This window comes from Phyllobates terribilis, unplaced genomic scaffold, assembly GCF_046119375.1.
Source record: "Phyllobates terribilis strain yellow unplaced genomic scaffold, ASM4611937v1 Scaffold_8__6_contigs__length_399053987, whole genome shotgun sequence".
In the NCBI taxonomy this organism is placed as follows: Eukaryota; Metazoa; Chordata; class Amphibia; order Anura; family Dendrobatidae; genus Phyllobates; species Phyllobates terribilis.
In genome coordinates this window covers 168,637,472-168,658,863 of record NW_027362768.1, presented here as the reverse complement: position 1 = coordinate 168,658,863, position 21,392 = coordinate 168,637,472, and the positions used below count along the sequence as shown (strand labels likewise).

The 21,392-nt window shown below is 47.6% G+C and overlaps 1 protein-coding gene across 4 annotated transcripts in view; it reads left to right on the top strand.

Annotated features, from left to right (window-relative positions):
- Positions 1-21,392, top strand: part of USP24 (ubiquitin specific peptidase 24) — a 118,875-nt gene that overhangs the window by 2,315 nt on the left and 95,168 nt on the right. The window lies entirely within an intron of this gene.

Below are 21,392 nucleotides of genomic sequence, written 5' to 3'. Positions count from 1 at the left end.
GGACGTGCGTGACGGGAGGAGGACCGGAGGGGACGTGCGTGACGGGAGGAGGACCGGAGGGGACGTGCGTGACGGGAGGAGGACCGGAGGGGACGTGCGTGACGGGAGGAGGACCGGAGGGGACGTGCGTGACGGGAGGAGGACCGGAGGGGACGTGCGTGACGGGAGGAGGACCGGAGGGGACGTGCGTGACGGGAGGAGGGACGGAGGGGACGTGCGTGACGGGAGGAGGGACGGAGGGGACGTGCGTGACGGGAGGAGGACCCGAGGGGACGTGCGTGACGGGAGGAGGACCCGAGGGGACGTGCGTGACGGGAGGAGGGACGGAGGGGACGTGCGTGACGGGAGGAGGACCGGAGGGGACGTGCGTGACGGGAGGAGGGACGGAGGGGACGTGCGTGACGGGAGGAGGGACGGAGGGGACGTGCGTGACGGGAGGAGGACCGGAGGGGACGTGCGTGACGGGAGGAGGACCGGAGGGGACGTGCGTGACGGGAGGAGGGACGGAGGGGACGTGCGTGACGGGAGGAGGGACGGAGGGGACGTGCGTGACGGGAGGAGGACCGGAGGGTACGTGCGTGACGGGAGGAGGGACGGAGGGTACGTGCGTGACGGGAGGAGGGACGGAGGGGACGTGCGTGACGGGAGGAGGGACGGAGGGGACGTGCGTGACGGGAGGAGGGACGGAGGGGACGTGCGTGACGGGGACGTGCGTGACGGGAGGAGGGACGGAGGGGACGTGCGTGACGGGAGGAGGGACGGAGGGGACGTGCGTGACGGGAGGAGGGACGGAGGGGACGTGCGTGACGGGGACGTGCGTGACAGGAGGAGGGACGGAGGGGACGTGCGTGACGGGGACGTGCGTGACGGGAGGAGGGACGGAGGGGACGTGCGTGACGGGGACGTGCGTGACGGGAGGAGGGACGGGGGGATGTGCGTGACGGGAGGAGGGACGGAGGGGACGTGCGTGACGGGAGGAGGGACGGAGGGGACGTGCGTGACGGGAGGAGGGACGGAGGGGACGTGCGTGACGGGAGGAGGGACGGAGGGGACGTGCGTGACGGGAGGAGGGACGGAGGGGACGTGCGTGACGGGAGGAGGACCGGAGGGTACGTGCGTGACGGGAGGAGGGACTGAGGGTACGTGCGTGACGGGAGGAGGGACTGAGGGTACGTGCGTGACGGGAGGAGGGACGGAGGGGACGTGCGTGACGGGAGGAGGGACGGAGGGGACGTGCGTGACGGGAGGAGGGACGGAGGGGACGTGCGTGACGGGGACGTGCGTGACAGGAGGAGGGACGGAGGGGACGTGCGTGACGGGGACGTGCGTGACAGGAGGAGGGACGGAGGGGACGTGCATGACAGGAGGAGGGACGGAGGGGACGTGCGTGACAGGAGGAGGGACGGGGGGATGTGCGTGACGGGAGGAGGGACGGAGGGGACGTGCGTGACGGGAGGAGGACCGGAGGGGACGTGCGTGACGGGAGGAGGGACGGAGGGGACGTGCGTGACGGGAGGAGGGACGGAGGGGACGTGCGTGACGGGAGGAGGGACGGAGGGGACGTGCGTGAAGGGAGGAGGACCGGAGGGGACGTGCGTGACGGGAGGAGGACCGGAGGGGACGTGCGTGACGGGAGGAGGACCGGAGGGGACGTGCGTGACGGGAGGAGGGACGGAGGGGACGTGCGTGACGGGAGGAGGGACGGAGGGGACGTGCGTGGAGGGGACGTGCGTGACGGGAGGAGGGACGGAGGGGACGTGCGTGACGGGTTCGTGCGTGACAGAAGGAGGGACGGTGGGGACGTGCGTGACAGGAGGAGGGACGGTGGGGACGTGCGTGACAGGAGGAGGGACGGAGGGGACGTGCGTGACGGGAGGAGGGACGGAGGGGACGTGCGTGAAGGGAGGAGGACCGGAGGGGACGTGCGTGACGGGAGGAGGACCGGAGGGGACGTGCGTGACGGGAGGAGGACCGGAGGGGACGTGCGTGACGGGAGGAGGGACGGAGGGGACGTGCGTGACGGGAGGAGGGACGGAGGGGACGTGCGTGGAGGGGACGTGCGTGACGGGAGGAGGGACGGAGGGGACGTGCGTGACGGGTTCGTGCGTGACAGAAGGAGGGACGGTGGGGACGTGCGTGACAGGAGGAGGGACGGTGGGGACGTGCGTGACAGGAGGAGGGACGGAGGGGACGTGCGTGACAGGAGGAGGGACGGAGGGGACGTGTGTGACAGGAGGAGGAAGGGATCTGTGTGACAGGAGGAGGGACGGAGGGGACGTGTGTTACAGGAGGAGGAAAGGATCTGTGTGACAGGGGGACGGGAGCGAGGGGACGCGCGTGACATGGTTGCATGGAGGCAGGAGTAGTACATGGGGTGACCTGTATGTGACAGACTTGGGGGCCTGGGACGCGTGTGACATGTTGATCTTTCTGGTGTCTCATTTCGGGGGGCTTCCCTGTGTCTTCATTCTCGGGGGCTGTATTAGCTGCTCCTCTGGGGTCTTGTGTTCTTGCTTCTGTCTCGGGTTCTTCCCTGTTTGAGGAGTGATGAGATCCCAGAGCTGTCAGTTTTCAGGTCTTCTTGGACTTATGGATATTTTGGGCGTCTCTCTCTGTCCTGGGGCGGCCTCCTCAGCGGGTGCACCGCCCTCTGTTGTGATTCCTGGATATATAGAGATACTCCTTCCAGCAGCATATACACACGAGTGTCCTGTCATACAGGCTGCAGGAGAATGTTGACTGGTGCAGTTACATATAAGACTGTCACTTCATATAACAGCAGTGGAGCTGATGTATAGTGATGTCAGTCCGCACACGGGGGATGTTCAGCGTAAGCCCAAGTTCACATTCATGATCACCTCTGGGGCTTCCGCCTGAATCCACAAAAAATGGAATTAGGAGAGAACGATTAAAGAGAGCCGGGTGCAGGATGTGTGCTCCGGCCGCAGCTTCTGTGTGTTCTGTTCAAAGCCGCAGGAAACCTGCAGATCGTCTGCGGGGTCATAATGTCATCAGCGTCGTTCACCTTCAAAGTGGAAGCAACTCTGGATTTCACCGAATAACTTCAGTTAGGCAAACGCAGTCCAAATTATGAAACCTATGTCTCGTTCCACCCCTTTTTTTTTTCTTTTTTTTCTTTTTTTTTTTAACTGATTATGTCCTTCTATACATTTATGTAGTCTTTTCCTGATGTGAACCCGACCTTAAAGAAAAGCAAACTCGTACCAATATCCTCTTTGTTATATACTCCAGAGCTGCACTCACTATTCTGCTGGTGCAGTCACTGTGTACATACATTACTTATCCTGTACTGATCCTGTGTTATATCCTGTATTATACTCCAGAGCTGCTCTCACTATTCTGCTGGTGCAGTCACTGTGTACTTACATTACATTACTGATCCTGTACCGATCCTAAGTTACATCCTGTATTATACTCCAGAGCTGCACTCACTATTCTGCTGGTGCAGTCACTGTGTACATACATTACATTACTGATCCTGTACCGATCCTGAGTTACATCCTATATTATACTCCAGAGCTGCACTCACTATTCTGCTGGTGCAGTCACTGTGTACATACATTACATTACTGAGCCTGTACTGATCCTGAGTTACATCCTGTATTATCCTCCAGAGCTGCACTCACTATTCTGCTGCTGGTGGAGCTGCACTCACTATTCTGCTTGTGCAGTCACTGTGTACATACATTACATTACTGAGCCTGTACTGATCCTGAGTTACATCCTGTATTATACTCCAGAGCTGCACTCACTATTCTGCTGATGCAGTCACTGTGTACATACATTACATTACTGATCCTGTACCGATCCTGAGTTACATCCTATATTATACTCCAGAGCTGCACTCACTATTCTGCTGCTGGTGGAGCTGCACTCACTATTCTGCTTGTGCAGTCACTGTGTATGTACATTACACCTGTATTATACCCCAGAGCTGCACTCTTTATCTTCTTCAGTGGCAGCCACTATTATGAGGCATCTCTGATTAGCGGCTCCAGTTCTCCTGCACTGTGTTGGTGTCTGTAGTAGTCTGTCTTTCACCTCCTGTCTAATCAGTAGCTGAGGCTTGTGTTCTGTTCCTCTCCATGCTTTACACTGCAGCGCTACCACAGATTGGCCACTGATTGGTTTATAAGAAGGAGCTCAGCAGGCCGTCAGTACATGGAGAGAGGAATTCCATCACCGTGAGCACAATTATTATAGGAGGATTGTGAGGAAAGGGCCTCAGTAAGGGAGGGAGTCTTTGGAGCAGTTTTACCCTTTTTTTTTTTTTTTTTTTTTTTTTATAATAAAGAGACAGAAAGTTACAAATGTCTCCCGTTCTGCAGATGTGATTGCTACATGTAACATCTGGAGCTGCAGGTCCCACCTCTGGCCTCTCCTGCACTTGCCAGATGCTTCCTTCTCCAATACCAGAGTCCGGTGCCATATCTCCCCTCTAAATCAGGGCACCACATCAGTCATAAACCACACAGCCCCCTTATGGGAACCCGGCCGTACAGGGGAAGGAAATGGCCGAGTAGCTGGGTGTTTGGATTTGTGGTACGGAGGTGCACTGTACATGTCTGTGGTCAGCTCGCATTAGAGACTCATCCACTTCCTGACCAAGGCGTTGTGGGGACACGGTCATATGATCAGTGTAGAGAGCGTCGCTCTGGAGGCAGGAGCATTGGCTTTATATGTGCGATCACCTCCCCCCAATCATTACCCTTCATTGAAAAAAATAATGCCCTGGCTGGCAGAAGTCATGTCAAGCGTGCCTCCTTTAGAACATGCTGGGAGTTGTAGTATTACTAAAGTCTGCAGTTATTTTTTTCTGTGCCGTAGAGCAGCACGGGTGGTGAAATCATCCCAGGGAAAATAGCAATGTCAGCGGAGATAATCCCGTTTCTTATATCCGCGCAGCGTGAAGACAGGAGAATATCACATCCAGATCATTGACATAAATCCCTTTAAACTAAGAGCGGATCAGAGCCGCCTGTAAGCTGATTGGACTGTGCGGATACTTGGCGCCGTTAGTAAGAGTTATCAGCAGCTGGAATCACAGCTACTGGGAGGATATAGACCACCATAGACACCTAAACCATCAGCTTATAACTGTGCTGGGGCGTTATGAGAGGAGAGAGGCCGATATCAGTCACAAAGTATACAAATGTCTCCGGTTATAAGAGGAGAGAGGCTGATATGTCACATAAGGATACAAATGTCTCCCGTTATAAGACTAGAGAGGCCGCTATCCGTCCCATAAGGATACAAATGTCTCAGGTTATAACAGTGCTGGGGTGTTATAACAGGAGGGAGGCCGATATCAGTCACATAGGGATACAAGTGTCTCAGGTTATAATGATGCTGGTGCATTATAAGAAGAGAGAGGCTAATATGTCACATAAGGATACAATTGTCTCGAGGTTGTAATGATGCTGGGACATTATAAGAGGAGAGACCGATATTGATACACGTGGCTGTAAATGTTTCTGGCACAAAGTATTGATCATGCGGCAGAGAGGTTTCGTGACCAAAGAACACTACAGTCAGCCTGGAATTGGCTGACAACAGGGAACAACAGATTGCCTTCATCTGCAGAGCAATTGTAAAAGAGCTGCAGTTTAGTGTCGCTTTAAATCTGTGTTTTGTGTGTGGTCTGGCGAGTGGTCACATAACTTCTCTCTATGGAAGGTGCTGACTTTGCGGGACTGACGTGATGTGGACTATAAATAGAGGAAGGTCCCTGGTTACATATATGTGTGGGGTACATCACACTGGGACTTATAATTGCCATCATAAAGCTGCATTATTGTGTAGTCTTCCTCTTCTTCTCTGGTGTTTTCCCGTGTGTCAGTCTTTACTGTAGGCCTGGCATTCTAGTCATGATGAAACAGAGCTGTAGGTGAGGTGGATACAATGTATCTTGTAAAGGTTTAATAATAGTCTATTAATTAGAGGCAGAATATATAAGGCATAGAGGCTGCACTCCCCATAGACTGTAATGGAGAGCTGTCCCATTAGTCTTAGGACGCCATATTGCGTCTCTTTCCAACCTTTAGTCGTTTGAGAAGTGATACCTGGCAGAGCTCCCATCCCCTCCTCATACATAGTATGCCAAAAATTATGGGGGTAATCCCATTTTATAAAGTGATGGCATCTCGCTATTCCTCTGAGTGGTCGGGGTCTTTCCTCTGGGAATGGTGTCTGTATGCTGATTTGGTACGAGCCCATTTTTCAGTTTTTTTTAGGCCTCCCACAGTGCAGAAGCTGCTGCCGCCGGCCTGATTTTTGTCAGCTCTTCTGATTGGTATATTTCACCCTATCTGTACTTGTATTCCCCATACAATAACAATTCCAGGGCTGGTTTCCTCAGAACTTTGTATTGTGCCATTCCTGTGTTATTCCTCCTAGAAACTTCAGAATAAATTGACAACTGGGTGTCAAAGTGGCATGTCTGAAATTGTCAGCACTGATGGTATCCGGATGTGTCTGGACACACCATCATCTGGTAGCACCAACCCTGATGTCAAATTTGTAAGTACATTTCTAGTGTGAATAATAGAGGAACGACACAGAACAGAGAAGATGCTGCAGAAAAAAAATACATCATGGGTAATGCAATTATTTACTGAAACATACGACAGAGGAGCGGCCAGATCCTTACCTTCACTTGTGCAATCTCTTCTTCCCTGTCTGTTTAATCGCTGATTTAATTCATATGCAAATGAGGCTTAAGTGCTCTCGGAGTGTCCAAGCACTTCCCGAGCCTCTGCCTCCCTCCTTCTATTCCTCTCTCAGCCCCACCTTCATCTGCTTGTCTGACAGCTCACAGTCCATTATATTCTGTGCAGTGGGGAGCAGAAGGAGACACAGAAAGATCGTTCTGAGCTGGACATGGAGTTTTTCCAGGAGTCAAGAGCAAATTGTTTTCTATTGGAAACCACTAAACTCCATTTCCAGCTTTTTTGGAACAGTTTTGAAGAATTTGTCACGTATTCTTGGAGAGTTTGTTTATTGCAGCCTTTTTATTGATTATTGCCCAGTTTGGAGCTTTTTCTATTAGGTGACGCTTCAAAGAAGTAACGTGCACTTTTTATTTTCTCCCACCAGGGTATTTTTTTCAAAATATGAAATGGGGGGGGGGGGGGGGGGGCACTCTTAAAAGATTGAAAATAGTTACCAGCAAAGTGGTTTTACAAAAGAAATGAATAGAAAGAGTCTGACAAGTGTTAAACCAAGTTTTTAGGCTCTTTTTAGAACTGACATGCTCCAAAAAACTCCCTGTGCACCAACCCACACAAGTGTTACCTCACCCCACAGCTGGATTCACATCTACACTGATCAGTACTGCTATATAATATCCTCCATGCTGCCGCTCATCTTTGTGTGATAATAAAGGAATAAAGAGCAGGAATTTCTCCTGTCTACGGGAGACGACATAGCAGCTACTCTCTACCCAATAGCTCAGAAAGAACTGAAAATTACAGATAGAGGCTGTAGAGGGGAAACTTGGTGATAAATGCAGGTCATACAGTAGTATTCAAAATAATAGCAGTCCAATATGACTAGCCAGATTATTCACTGTTTTTGGTATAAATTATATTACCACATGTCAAACAATTTACCAGTCAGTGCAGTAGATTCTAAGAAAACCACCAGTCTCAGCATTCATGGTCTATATGTTTTTGAGTCTATTCGAATAATTAATTGAAAGGGGGAGTGTTCAAAATAATAGCAGTGTGGAGTTCTATTAGTGAGGTCAATCATTCTGTGAAGAAACAGGTGTGAATCAGGTGGCCCTTTATTTAAGGGTGAAGCCAGCACATGTTGTACATGCATTTCTCCTTGAAAGTCTGAGAAATATGGGTCGTTTCGAGACATTGTTCAGAAGAATAGCCAGAATGGCAAAGGCTCAACCAATGGTCAGCTCCAGGATGATCACAGACAGTCTCAAGTTACCTGTGAGGACTGTGACAGTTAGAAGACGCCTGTTTGAAGCTAATCTCTTAGCAAGAAGTCCCCGCAAAGTCCCACTGTTAAAAAAAAGACATGTACTGAAGTGGATACAATTTGCCAAAGAACACATCGACTGGTCTAAAAAGAAATGGAGAAACATTTTTTAGACTGATTAAAGTAAAATTGTTTTTTGGGTCTAAGAGCTGCAGACAGTTCATCAGACGATCCCCAAACTCTGCATTCAGGCCACAGTACACTCTGAAGACAGTGAAGCATGGTGGAAGCATCATGATATGGGCATGTTTCTCTTACTATGGTGCTTGACCTATTTACCACATACCAGGGATCATGGACCAGTTTGCTTCTATTAAAATACTTGAAGAGGTCATGTTGCCTTATGCTGAAGAGGATATGCCCTTAAAATGGGTGTTTCAACAAGACAACGACCCTAAACACACCAGTAAATTGACAAAATATTGGTTCCAGTCCAACAAAATTGAGGTTATGGCGTCGCCAGCCCAATCTCCGGACTTTACTCCGATAGAACCCTTGTGGGGTGACATCAAAAATGCTGTTTCTGAGGCAAAACCAACAAATGCCAAAAAATTGTGGGATGTAGTCAAAGCATCCTGGGCTGGAATAATAGTTGACAGGTGCCAGAAGTTGGTTGACTCTATGCAACATATATGTGAAGCAGTTCTAAAAAACTTTGGGTATACAACTAAATACACTGCTCAAAAAAATAAAGGGAACACTGAAATAACACATCCTAGATCTGAATGAGTGAAATATCCTCATTGAATACTTTGTTCTGTACAAAGTTGAATGTGCTGACAACAAAATCACACAAAAATCATCAATGGAAATCAAATTTATTAACCAATGGAGGCCTGGATTTGGAGTCACCCCCAAAATTACAGTGGATAAACACACTACAGGCTGATCCAACTTTGATGTAATGTCCTTAAAACAAGTCACAATGAGGCTGAGTATTGTGTGTGGCCTCCACGTGCCTGTATGACCTCCCTACAACGCCTGGGCATGCTCCTGATGAGGCTGAGTATTGTGTGTGTGGCCTCCACGTGCCTGTATGACCTCCCTACAACGCCTGGGCATGCTCCTGATGAGGCTGAGTATTGTGTGTGGCCTCCACGTGCCTGTATGACCTCCCTACAACGCCTGGGCATGCTCCTGATGAGGCTCAGTATTGTGTGTGGCCTCCACGTGCCTGTATGACCTCCCTACAACGCCTGGGCATGCTCCTGATGAGGCTCAGTATTGTGTGTGGCCTCCACGTGCCTGTATGGCCTCCCTACAATGCCTGGGCATGCTCCTGATGAGGTTGTGGATGGTCTCCTGTGGGATCTCCTCCCAGACCTGGACTAAAGCATCCGCCAACTCCTGGACAGTCTGTGGTGCAACGTGACGTTGGTGGATGGAGCGAGACACGATGTCCCAGATGTGCTCAATCAGATTCAGGTCTGGGGAACGGGCGGGCCAGTCCATAGCTTCAATGCCTTCATCTTGCAGGAACTGCTGACACACTCCAGCCACATGAGGTCTGGCATTGTCCTGCATTAGGAGGAACCCAGGGCCAACCGCACCAGCATATGGTCTCACAAGGGGTCTGAGGATCTCATCTCGGTACCTAATGGCAGTCAGGCTACCTCTGGCGAGCACATGGAGGGCTGTGCGGCCCTCCAAAGAAATGCCACCCCACACCTTTACTGACCCACTGCCAAACCGGTCATGCTGAAGGATGTTGCAGGCTGCAGATCACTCTCCACGGCGTCTCCAGACTCTGTCACGTCTGTCACATGTGCTCAGTGTGAACCTGCTTTCATCTGTGAAGAGCACAGGGCGCCAGTGGAGACTTTGCCAATCCTGGTGTTCTGTGGCAAATGCCAAGTGTCCTGCACAGTGTTGGGCTGTGAGCACAACCCCCATCTGTGGACGTCGGACCCTCATACCACCCTCATGGAGTCGGTTTTTAACCGTTTGTCCAGACACATGCACATTTGTGGACTGCTGGAGGTCATTTTGCAGGGCTCTGGCAGTGCTCCTCCTGTTCCTCCTTGCACAAAGGCGGAGGTAGCGGTCCTGCTGCTGGGTTGTTGCCCTCCTATGGCTCCCTCCACATCTCCTGGTATCTGCTCCATGCTCTGGACACTGTGCTGACAGACACAGCTACCCTTCTTGCCACAGCTCGCACTGATGTGCCATCCTGGAGGAACTGCACTACCTGAGCAACTTCTGTGGGTTGTAATGTAGACACCGCCTCATGCTACTGTACCTCTAGGGGTGAGAGCAATGGCAAAATGAAAAAGTGACCAAATCAACAGCCAAAAAGGATGAGAACCGAGAAATGGTCCGTGGTCCCCACCTGCAGAACCGCTCCTTTATAGGGGGTATCTTGCTAATTGCCGATCATTTCTACCAGTTGTCTGTTCCATTTGCACAACAGCAGGAGAAGTTGATTCACAATCAGTGTTGCTTCATAACTGGACAGGTAGATTTCACAGTTATGACTTGGAGTTACATTGTGTTGTTTAAGGCTGCGTGCACATGATGCGTTTTTCATGCGTTTCCGCAGCGGAAACGCATCAAAAACGCATGGTAATCCGCACCCCATGGTCCCCAATGGCATTCCGCAATGTCAATGCACATGCTGCGGATTTTTCCGCAGAGTTTCTGCAGCGCTCATAAATCCGCAGCATGTTCATTAATTTTGCGGAAGCGCAGCGGAACTCCCGCCATTGACTTGCATTGTGACTCATAGAATCCGTGTCTGTACATTTGTACACGCGGATTATATGCGTCTCTTTGTGCGGATGGTACCCAGTTCTGTAGGAGAGAAGACTCTCATCCAGACCTGGGTACCATTGTACCTGTAAAAAAAAGAATAAAATAATAAATAAAGTTTATATTCACCTGTCCGGCGGCCCCTGCAGCGCTTATCTTCCAGGACCTGAGATGACTTCGCGGTCATGTGACCGCAGCCTGTCTCGCGAGATGCCGGCAAGCCAGGAAGGAACCAGGAAGGAGCGCGACAGCACACGCGGCGGCATCCGAGATGAGTATAGCTTTATTTTTTTTATTTTTACGGTCACACTGTATAAATCCATGCCGTTTGCATGGATTTATACAGTGTGACCTAGTTGTCAAGCACTTTCCAAGTGATTCTATCGCCTGGAAAGTGCTTGTCAGTCCGCATGCGGAAACACGTGCGTTAACGCATGTGGATACGCATGTGAATCCGCATGTATTCTGCAGGAAAAACTCATGCACAATCTGCATGCGTTTTTTCTGCCAGGGAGATGCAGAAATGCTGCAGAAATTTTCTGCTTCATTTCTGCATCGTGGGCACATAGCCTAAGTGTTCCCTTTATTTTTTTGAGCAGTGTATTAGGTTAGTGATTCCCAGGAATGCTAAATGCTGAAAAAAAAAAGTATATATTGTGAATTTGTAAATACAAATGCAGACACTATTTTTTTTAGAGTAGCCCAATGTTCATTTTTTGTTTTCTGTAAAGTAGTTGAAAATTATACACATTTCACTTCATGCTTTGAATTAGAAAACAGCGTGCAATGTTCCCAATGCTGGAAATAAAAACTAGTATAAAGATTTTGTTCTGAACTCATGTTTTTGAACACACTGCTATTGTTTTGAACACTACTGTATAATGGCCAGATTTAGTATCGCTCCTCTTGTGCACACACGACAGATTATTCTGAAGTGTTACTTTAACGTCCAGTTACTTATGTGGCCCTTTAGTTTTCGGTGGGAGATCTCAGCTGTGCGATTTAAGGTTCTGTTTCCCCTTTAATAGGACTGTGATGTTTGTGCTCCTGGCTCCTATGTCTCTGGCACATTCAGAATTTTTCTCAGTGACCGGTTTGACATTTGTGACTTCAGGGACGTTCTTTGCACATCTGCAGCTTGTACTGGAAAAATCCCCTCCCACAGGAGAGTAGTCGTCTCCTCCGCTGGGACTGCACTCTCCATAAATATAACATAACAAAGCGAAGTCCCTGTATGATCCACAGGTCTGCTGCTTCCTAACAGTCTTCACGGTTCAGAGCCTCGTTATTTCTCCGTCGCCTTCAGTAAACAGAAACCTTTTTGTTTACAAACCTACAAACAGGCCTCTCACAGCTGAGTTTGCTACATTTGTATCTAGTTTGCCCAATTGCGCTGCAATTATATCTAGCTTATACAATCCCTTTTAAAATACACGCACTGACACATTGTAGCACACTGAGAAAGAGAGGTTTGCCTTGTGTTTATCTGGGGCTGCATTTGTAACAAACCTGCAGCTGCGGAGAGTCTGGGTCAGCAGTGATGTGAATTACCGTTCTACCTATTATTACTGCACCATATAAAAGGCCGTCAGACGGAATCTCTTTGGTGGATTTTGTATTTTCGTCATTGTGTCGTGCAGCACAAGTCGTTCTCTAATGAGCCTTTTGTCTGGATGATTTTTTTTTTTCCCTGTGGGACATTGTGATGTCAACATCTGATTCTCTGGCTGTGCAGGAATCTCCCCTCCAGTTTCTGGACTCGCTGTGTATTGTATTAACCTCACTGATGCCAGTGCATGTATATGGAGGCTCTGGATGAACATCTAGGCACCGATTCATCATGGTCTTTGCACCTTTTATTCTTGGAGTAAAAATATATTATATATATGAATAACTTAATTACTCCTTATTGATTATTTAATCTGCACATTTTTAATTTAACTTTTCTTGCTTTTGTTCTTTTTTTCCCCCTTGTATTACATTGTGGATGTGGTTTACTTTGTCCAGATGTTTTAGCCTAATTCATCAATTACAATTTTTCAAAATATTGCAAAATGTTGCTGCAGTTTTACTCTAGTCCAATGCCAGAGTAGAGAATCTGACTAATTTTATTTTTTCATAGCTTTTTTTTTTTTTCAAAAAAAAAATTAAAAATGTGTGAAAAAGAGAACTTTTGTGTTTGAACAAACTGTCATTTCTCTCTCGCCCATTTTTGAAGAATTGGTTTAAAAAATCATCAACAATTAAGAGTAAATAATGAATTGTGGATTTTGCTCCTTCTCTCAGGATTTGGTCTTCAGGTTCATATGTACATTAGACTCTTGGAGACGGTCGTATATAAGTAGACTGCAGGAAATCGCAGGAATCTCTCCAGGTCTCCATGGACAACCAATAATGGCCATTAGCTGCCGCTGGTCCTGTACAGTAACCGCTGGACATGCTGCTTAATAATTAACCTGGCATTTGAGGTATCAAGTAATGAGATACAATAAAGCCGCTGTTTAACCCCCCTGAACTTGCCGCTGCCGGCTTTACGGTCATTGATTTTAATGCGGGTTGATTTAGGAGCAGAACAAGGGAAACGTGTTTACAGGGGGTTAATAGAATAATTTTCTCCTGTATTTGTAAATTCTGATTTATTTAGGGAGGCTCCATGTAGGACTTTTCTCTGGGTAATGAATGAAAGAATGGCTGCTGATTCCGTCTTTCTCTCTGCAGGACCCAGCACTTTGGTACCTAATGATGGGACTTTGTAATACTTTCTTCCCTCCTGAGATGGCGCTGTATGGGAATTTAACATCCGCTGTTCAATTTCCCTACAAGATAGAGCCGATCACTGGGGGTCCTCGCAGCGAGACATACCGTTTTCATTGGGGTACCAAAGTGTGATTTGTCAAAAGCTCAACCCCTTTAATTGTTGTCAAAAATAACTAAAAGAAGAAGATGTTGTAAAATATAAACTCCTTTAAATATTTATACTCATTGGCTATTTGCTCCAGTGGTCCCTGGTCTACTTCACCTTACCTGCACTGATGTCACATGTTTGGGAATTATTAGGTGACTATAAGTGATTTTTTTTTTTTTTTTTTATTTCCCCTCCCTGGTTTATTCTCTCATTTCTTTTTCTCTGAGAACTGTTTGGTTTTCTTGCCGGCTGCTGATTGAGAGCAGATTTTACATTCATGATTGCAAGTGTAAAATTGTCAATTTTTTGAGTATTAGTCAGGATCCCATGTTTACACATGTCTGCTATGCTGCGGATCATTTATGAAGGCTGTTATCTGAGGTGCCGTCAATTTGTGTTTTCTGAGGCTGGTAATTGATGAACTTATCCTCTGCAGCAGAACTCATTCCTGGTCTTCCTTTCCTTGGTCCTCTTGAGAGCTAGCGTGTTCATAGCAATTGATGGAGTTCATGACTGCACTTGAGAATATCTTCAAGGTTCTAGCAACTTACCGTATTGACTTACCTTCGTGTCTAACCATGTACTGATGGATTGAAGTTTCTCTTTTCTTAGTTGAGTGGTTCTTGCCATATTGTAGCTTAGAACAGGTGTGGGATGGAGCTCAGCACTGTAGGAAGCTGTGCACCAACACGACCTCTGTAAAACACACAGGATGGTGACAAACTCTTTCGGAAGGCTGGTAATTCCACAAATGAACTCTTGTTCATTGGGAGCCATTGCAGGTGAGGTGACGACCTGATGAAGCTGCTTGAGGGAACGCCAAGGGGCGGTGTAAAGCTGTCATCAGAGTAAAAGTGGGGAATCTAAGGTGTGAGACATATTCTGGTTTGTTTCACAAGTGTCTCTTTACTCCTTGTTTCCATACATGTTCTTTTGTGGTTTTGCTGCTCTGAGTCTGAATCTATTTTGTGCACATTCCAATAAGAACAAAGAAAACACCTGCATGAACAGGGGTGTCCAAACTTTTTATTAGCACTGTAAAACAATTAGTATTAGTCTCCAGCTTTCTGAATAAACCAGTAAATCTAGATTGCATTACAGTCACAGCTTTTATGAGCTGCAAGGTCACATCCTGCAGATCATTGCACCAGGCTCGTCTCACAAATGTGGATGGAAAGTCACATTAGGCTGCAATCACTTCTGTGTGGGAGACGTCGCTAGGAGCTTACATTGCAGATTGTCGCTTTTGACTGCGTGTTTATTTTTTTCGTTAAATCAAAGGACACGTTGGCAGAACCTGCCGGACCCCAGTATAAATCATTGGGACTTGCTCAGGCACTGCTGGTGTCCGTCGTCACAACACATGTGAGCAGAGCCGACAGCTGTCACCGGACTTTTCCTGTTTACATACAGAATCATCTACTCGTGTAAATACGTTCCATTACTTTCCTATACAAACCAATATTCCAGAGCTGTATTCATAGTTCTACAGACTTCTGAGCTTATATCTCCCATAATTCCCTGCCTGTTCATTTTCTATAGTAGGGCATGGAAGGCCACATGTAGCAGCAGGGATTTCCACAAATAAATTGTGAAATGACTCTACCGTGCCCGGTGAAAAGATTAGCAAGAGAACATGAAGGGGATGCGAGGAGATTTCACCTATTACGTCTGATTTGTAAATGCAGCTCTGCAATTTAATAAAGGCTGTAATTCTAAATTTATACAACAAGGTAATGTGTTTACACAGTGACTGCACCAGCAGAATAGTGAGTGCAGCTCTGGAGTATAATACAGGATGTAACTCAGGATCAGTAATGTAATGTATGTTCACAGTGACTGCACCAGCAGAATAGGGAGTTCAGCTCTGGAGTATAATACAGGATGTAACTCAGGGTCAGTACAGGATCAATAATGTAATGCATGTACACAGTGACTGCACCAGCAGAATAGTGAGTTCAGCTCTGGAGTATAATACAGGATGTAACTCAGGGTCAGTACAGGATCAGTAATGTAATGCATGTACACAGTGACTGCACCAGCAGAATAGTGAATGCAGCTCTGGAGTATAATACAGGATGTAACTCAGGATCAGTACAGGATCAGTAATGTAATGCATGTACACAGTGACTGCACCAGCAGAATAGTGAGTGCAGCTCTGGAGTATAATACAGGATGTAACTCAGGATCAGTAATGTAATGTATGTACACAGTGACTGCACCAGCAGAATAGTGAGTTCAGCTCTGGAGTATAATACAGGATGTAACTCAGGGTCAGTACAGGATCAATAATGTATGTACACAGTGACTCCACCAGCAGAATAGTGAGTGCAGCTCTGGTAATGCGCAGTGGCTGGTGTTAATTTTACCACCACTACCTCCCTGTATCGGTCATCTCTCCTGAGATCTGATTCATCTTCATGCCCAGCCGTCTGCAGCGTGACATAGTAATCTCCGGTAGAGCAGCGTTGTGTCACCATCGTACATGGCCGTGTTCTGTGTGTAATGAAATAATTCCCTAATCTCCACTTCTCAGACTTTGTTAATTAACAGAAGCGACATCATCTCTGAAGCAGAAGCTAATTACGCCTTTGTTAGCTCCCCGCGTTTTGTCGGAGCGTTGGGGGTGAAACATGAGCCCCCTCTTCTCTCCCTTTGTGAAGAAGTCTGTCACAAGCCCACGGCAGACACAATTTTATTTTTTGCTATGTGATCTGAAGAGCGAGGATCAGTTAAAGGGACCCGGCTGCCTTAGACAAGTTTTCTGTCGGAATATCTCACTACAGCTCCAGTGTATCTCTCCATACACAGAATACACACCAAGCTATATAGTGTCTATGGGGTCTGTGAGAATAAGATCAAATTCACATAGTGAAATGCATATAGAAGATTCATTTTGCAGTATGAGTGCCAAGTTTTGTCTTCAGATTGTCATATCCCCATGCATGACTTTTCTGCAGTTTTATTATCATCACAGACAGGATTATAATGACTGATAACACCTCTATATACAGTAGATAACACAGGAGCCACCATTCACAATAGGTGATGTCACAGCTCACCTCCACCTCCTGAACAATGACTGATAACTCCTCTATATACAGTAGAGAACACAGGATCCACCATTCCCAATAGGTGATGTCACAGCTCACCCCCCCCCTCCTGTACAATGACTGATAACACCTCTATATTCAGTGGATAACACAGGATCCACCATTCACAATAGGTGATGTCACAGCTCACCTCCTCCTCCTGTACAATGACTGATAACACCTCTATATTCAGTGGATAACACAGGATCCACCATTCACAATAGGTGATGTCACAGCTCACCTCCTCCTCCTGTACAATGACTGATAACACCTCTATATTCAGTGGATAACACAGGATCCACCATTCCCAATAGGTGATGTCACAGCTCACCTCCTCCTCCTGTACAATGACTGATAACACCTCTATATACAGTAGATAACACAGGATCCACCATTCACAATAGGTGATGTCACAGCTCACCTCCTCCTCCTCCTGTTCACTGGAGATGCCTGTGTTTCCACTCTCATATGGGCGATGCATGCGCCTGTCCTCTTGCTTATTAATGTGGCAGCTCCATCTTATTGAAAGGTGTTAGGTTTGGAGTCTGTGATTGATGACCTGGGGGTGATAAATGGGGCGAGGCTCAGGTGAGTCTCCCACAGACAAGGTGCAAGGTGTCTGTTTTGAAAGCAGCAGATTGCAGGAGTCAAAGCTGAAATCCCTGGAGCCAGGAAGCCGATGCTGGTATTGTCACAGCTAGAACTGGTCAGTCTGCAGCGCTCGTCAGAAATGGAAGACCTAATCCCACTATGATTAGAAAACTATTCCTATAGTCTGGCACTCTGCTAATCCAGGATGTTTGGTGAGCTGGCCGTGTACTTTATTTTTCTCCTCCTACTATTGGCTTTGTGTAAATGAAAGCTGCCAGTAGCTGAGTGTCCCTATGTTCATGTTTCGGAAGCTGGAGATGCGGACAGAGATCTATACCACAGATTTCCTGTTCTGTAGAATGGAAAGTTGTGTTGGTCGAGAAACACGTGAGAGGAAACTGTAAAAAATCCCTTATATAAAGAAGAGGAACAGGCTAATACTAGTACTGATAATAATACACAGTGACTACACTAGCAGAATAGTGAGTGCAGCTCTGGGGTATAACACAGAATGTAACTCAGGATCAGTAATGTAATGTATGTACACAGTGACTGCACCAGCAGAATAGTGAGTGCAGCTCTGGAGTATAATACAGGATGTAACTCAGGATCAGTACAGGATCAGTAATGTAATGTATGTCCACAGTGACTGCACCAGCAGAATAGTGAGTGCTGCTCTGGAGTATAATACAGGATGTAACTCAGGATCAGTAATGTAATGTATGTGCACAGTGACTGCACCAGCAGAATAGTGAGTGCAGCTCTGGAGTATAATACAGGATGTAACTCAGGATCAGTAATGTAATGGATGTACACAGTAACTGCACCAGCCGAATAGTGAGTGCTGCTCTGGAGTATAATACAGGATGTAACTCAGGATCAGTAATGTAATGTATGTGCACAGTGACTGCACCAGCAGAATAGTGAGTGCAGCTCTGGAGTATAATACAGGATGTAACTCAGGATCAGTACAGGATCAGTAATGTAATGGATGTACACAGTAACTGCACCAGCAGAATAGTGAGTGCAGCTCTGGAGTATAATACAAGATGTAACTCAGGATCAGTACAGGGTCAGTAATGTAATGTATGTACACAGTGACTGCACCAGCAGAATAGTGAGTGCAGCTCTGGAGTATAATACAGGAGGTAACTCAGGATCAGTACAGGATAAGTAATGTAATGTATGTACACAGTGACTGCACCAGCAGAATAGTGAGTGCAGCTCTGGAGTATAATACAGGATGTAACTCAGGATCAGTACAGGATCAGTAATGTAATGTATGTACACAGTGACTGCACCAGCAGAATAGTGAGTGCAGCTCTGGGGTATAATACAGGATGTAACTCAGGATCAGTACAGGATCAGTAATGTAATGTATGTACACAGTGACTGCACCAGCAGAATAGTGAGTGCAGCTCTGATGTATAATACAGGATGTAACTCAGGATCAGTACAGGATCAGTAATGTAATGTATGTACACAGTGACTGCACCAGCAGAATAGTGAGTGCAGCTCTGGAGTATAATACAGGATGTAACTCAGGATCAGTACAGGATCAGTAATGTAATGTATGTACACAGTGACTGCACCAGCAGAATAGTGAGTGCAGCTCTGGAGTATAATACAGGATGTAACTCAGGATCAGTAATGTAATGTATGTACACAGTGACTGCACCAGCAGAATAGTGAGTGCAGCTCTGGAGTAAAATAATGGGTGTCTTTCCCCTCTTAAATGAGTGAAGTCTGCCCCATTGGCTTGACTGCTCTGTAGTTCTCGGCTCGGACTCAGCCTTTCCTTTCGGGTTGTGCCTTTACTCCCTTCAGTAATCTCCCCTCCTGGTAATGTCATCTCCCACTAATGGGAAATCTTTATCACAAAGACGAAATGAAACTCCTTGGGAACATTGTGTAATCGTCACCACTTAATAACGGCTGCGGCGCTATGTGCTGCCAAATGATCCCAAGCAAACGGGCCGGGTCACAGTCACACAGACCAGCAATTACACTGTGTTACAGGGATTGTCCACTTTGCACCAGGGCTGTGGAGTCGGTAAGCCAAACCCCCGACTCCTCAATTTCCATGACACCGACTCCAACTCCACGATTCCGACTCCCTCATACACGGCTCATGATTAAGTGATAAATTTACCGTAGCACAGATTCATCTCCGCTAAAAGTCTAGACCCTTAGATCGGGAATAGGACAGACATTTCATAACTTTCCCAAATTCTTATGAAAAAAGATTCCCCACAAACTGCTTTGAATTACTGTACCCAATTTTTGGAGTCGGTCTATTTTATACCGGCCCAGACTCTCCGACTCCACAGCCCTGCTTTGCACAATACTTATAATGAAGTTTGGGATTAGGTAGTTGACATCTTATTTTCAGCAGACACTTGTAGCTTATTCTCAGGATGATGGATGTGGGTCTCACGTCTGCCAGTTTACCTCTGTGAAGAAGAAGGGTCACCGCAATGGATGGAGGTTTCTTCACTTGTCTGTGGCTCTGTCCATTTATTATAAAAGCAGCTGAGTACTCATGTTTGCATAGAAATGAATGGCGAGGACTATGGACAGCAAGTCTGTGAGATGTCCCCAGAGAGGACCAATATCAGACACCACAAGTGCCCATGTTGGGAAGACCCCTTTTAATGACACCTTCCATGTTGACTATGGTGTGATGCATGGTTGCTGGTGGTTTATTAGGAGGATATTGGCCTCATTCCCCCTCTCACGCCAATAGGCTAAGTTCTGACACTCGGACCGAAAATTTGACTACGTGAACGTTTCCTTTCTCTGTATTTAGTATAAGGGTCGTGTCCTTATTTCAGTCGTCCATATGACAGCTGCAAAACCGAGACCCCTGGTGGTCCAGCAGAAATGAACTTTTGCCATATTACCATCATTCTGCACTAAGCCCGAGATGTCCATGTGCTCGGAGGTAGAAATGCTCATGCCCCCCTGCGTGGCAGCGCGGGCGCCCCCCCCTGTGTGGCAGCGCTTGTATAAATGCTGCTGAATCTTTGTAGATTTGTCACATACAGATTTGTTTTTCTTGTACCTTGAAGAAATCTTATTTTTTCTCTAGTTTGTCGCCTGTGAGCGCCACATTTGCACCGGGGTGAGTCCCCGGATGTCCTGGATGATCAGACAGACTATGGGCTTTGTGACAGGCGCCCGGTCTGCGCTGCACGGCCGCGATTTGGCGAGTTCTCACACTGCCGCTCTGTTCCTCCAGCTGTGGGGATGGCGGGGGGCCGCTCTGCCGGATTTATCAATGGACCCTGTGTAAATAAGACATCGGATAATCCGCACAACGAGTGATCAGAAGAACAGTGCAGATTAGCGGATGTCGGCTGTGCTGATGATGAATAATGGGGCGCCCTTATATCTGACAAGGTTCCCCCTTCCGTACAGATAAGAGACCCCAGAAGTAGATATATAACAGTCTGAGGAGTCCTCTTCTGCCTTTAAGGAGGGGGCTACGTTCTCCTTTCCCACCCCTGCAGATTCTGAGAAGAAGCTATAATGTTTAACACCCAACCTTTCCTCTGTCAAGTTAGTAACATTCCTGTTCGGACACTTCTTAGTTTTACCTGTTGGGAAAGCCGGGTCCCCAGCAGTATGATTGGGGGTTGTACCCAGCTTTCCCAGACCCCTGAATGCCAGTTGTGGCTATATAGGTTCACTCTGCTCGGCCGAGCGCTCCTGCATCCTCTATGAGACGGCCACTGTCAGACTCCTCTGGCGACTAATTATCTCCAATAGGAAATATCGCGCCGGATCCGTCTTTTCCGCGACATCACCTGTTGGGGGAGAGTCGGGAGCTCCCCCTGCACAATAGACTGCTGCCCGATGTCAGCGGGTTCGACTGACTTTAGTCTAATGTTTATGGGGGTCTTTACTGATCACTGGGGGTCCAACTGCTGGGACTCCTTATTCCTGAGAATCTGCAAAAGCTGCGTCTTGAGCGGAGAAGTGCGTGCTCCAATCCTTGTTCCTGAGTGTGTCCATCCGCTATTTGGGAAGTAAGGGGA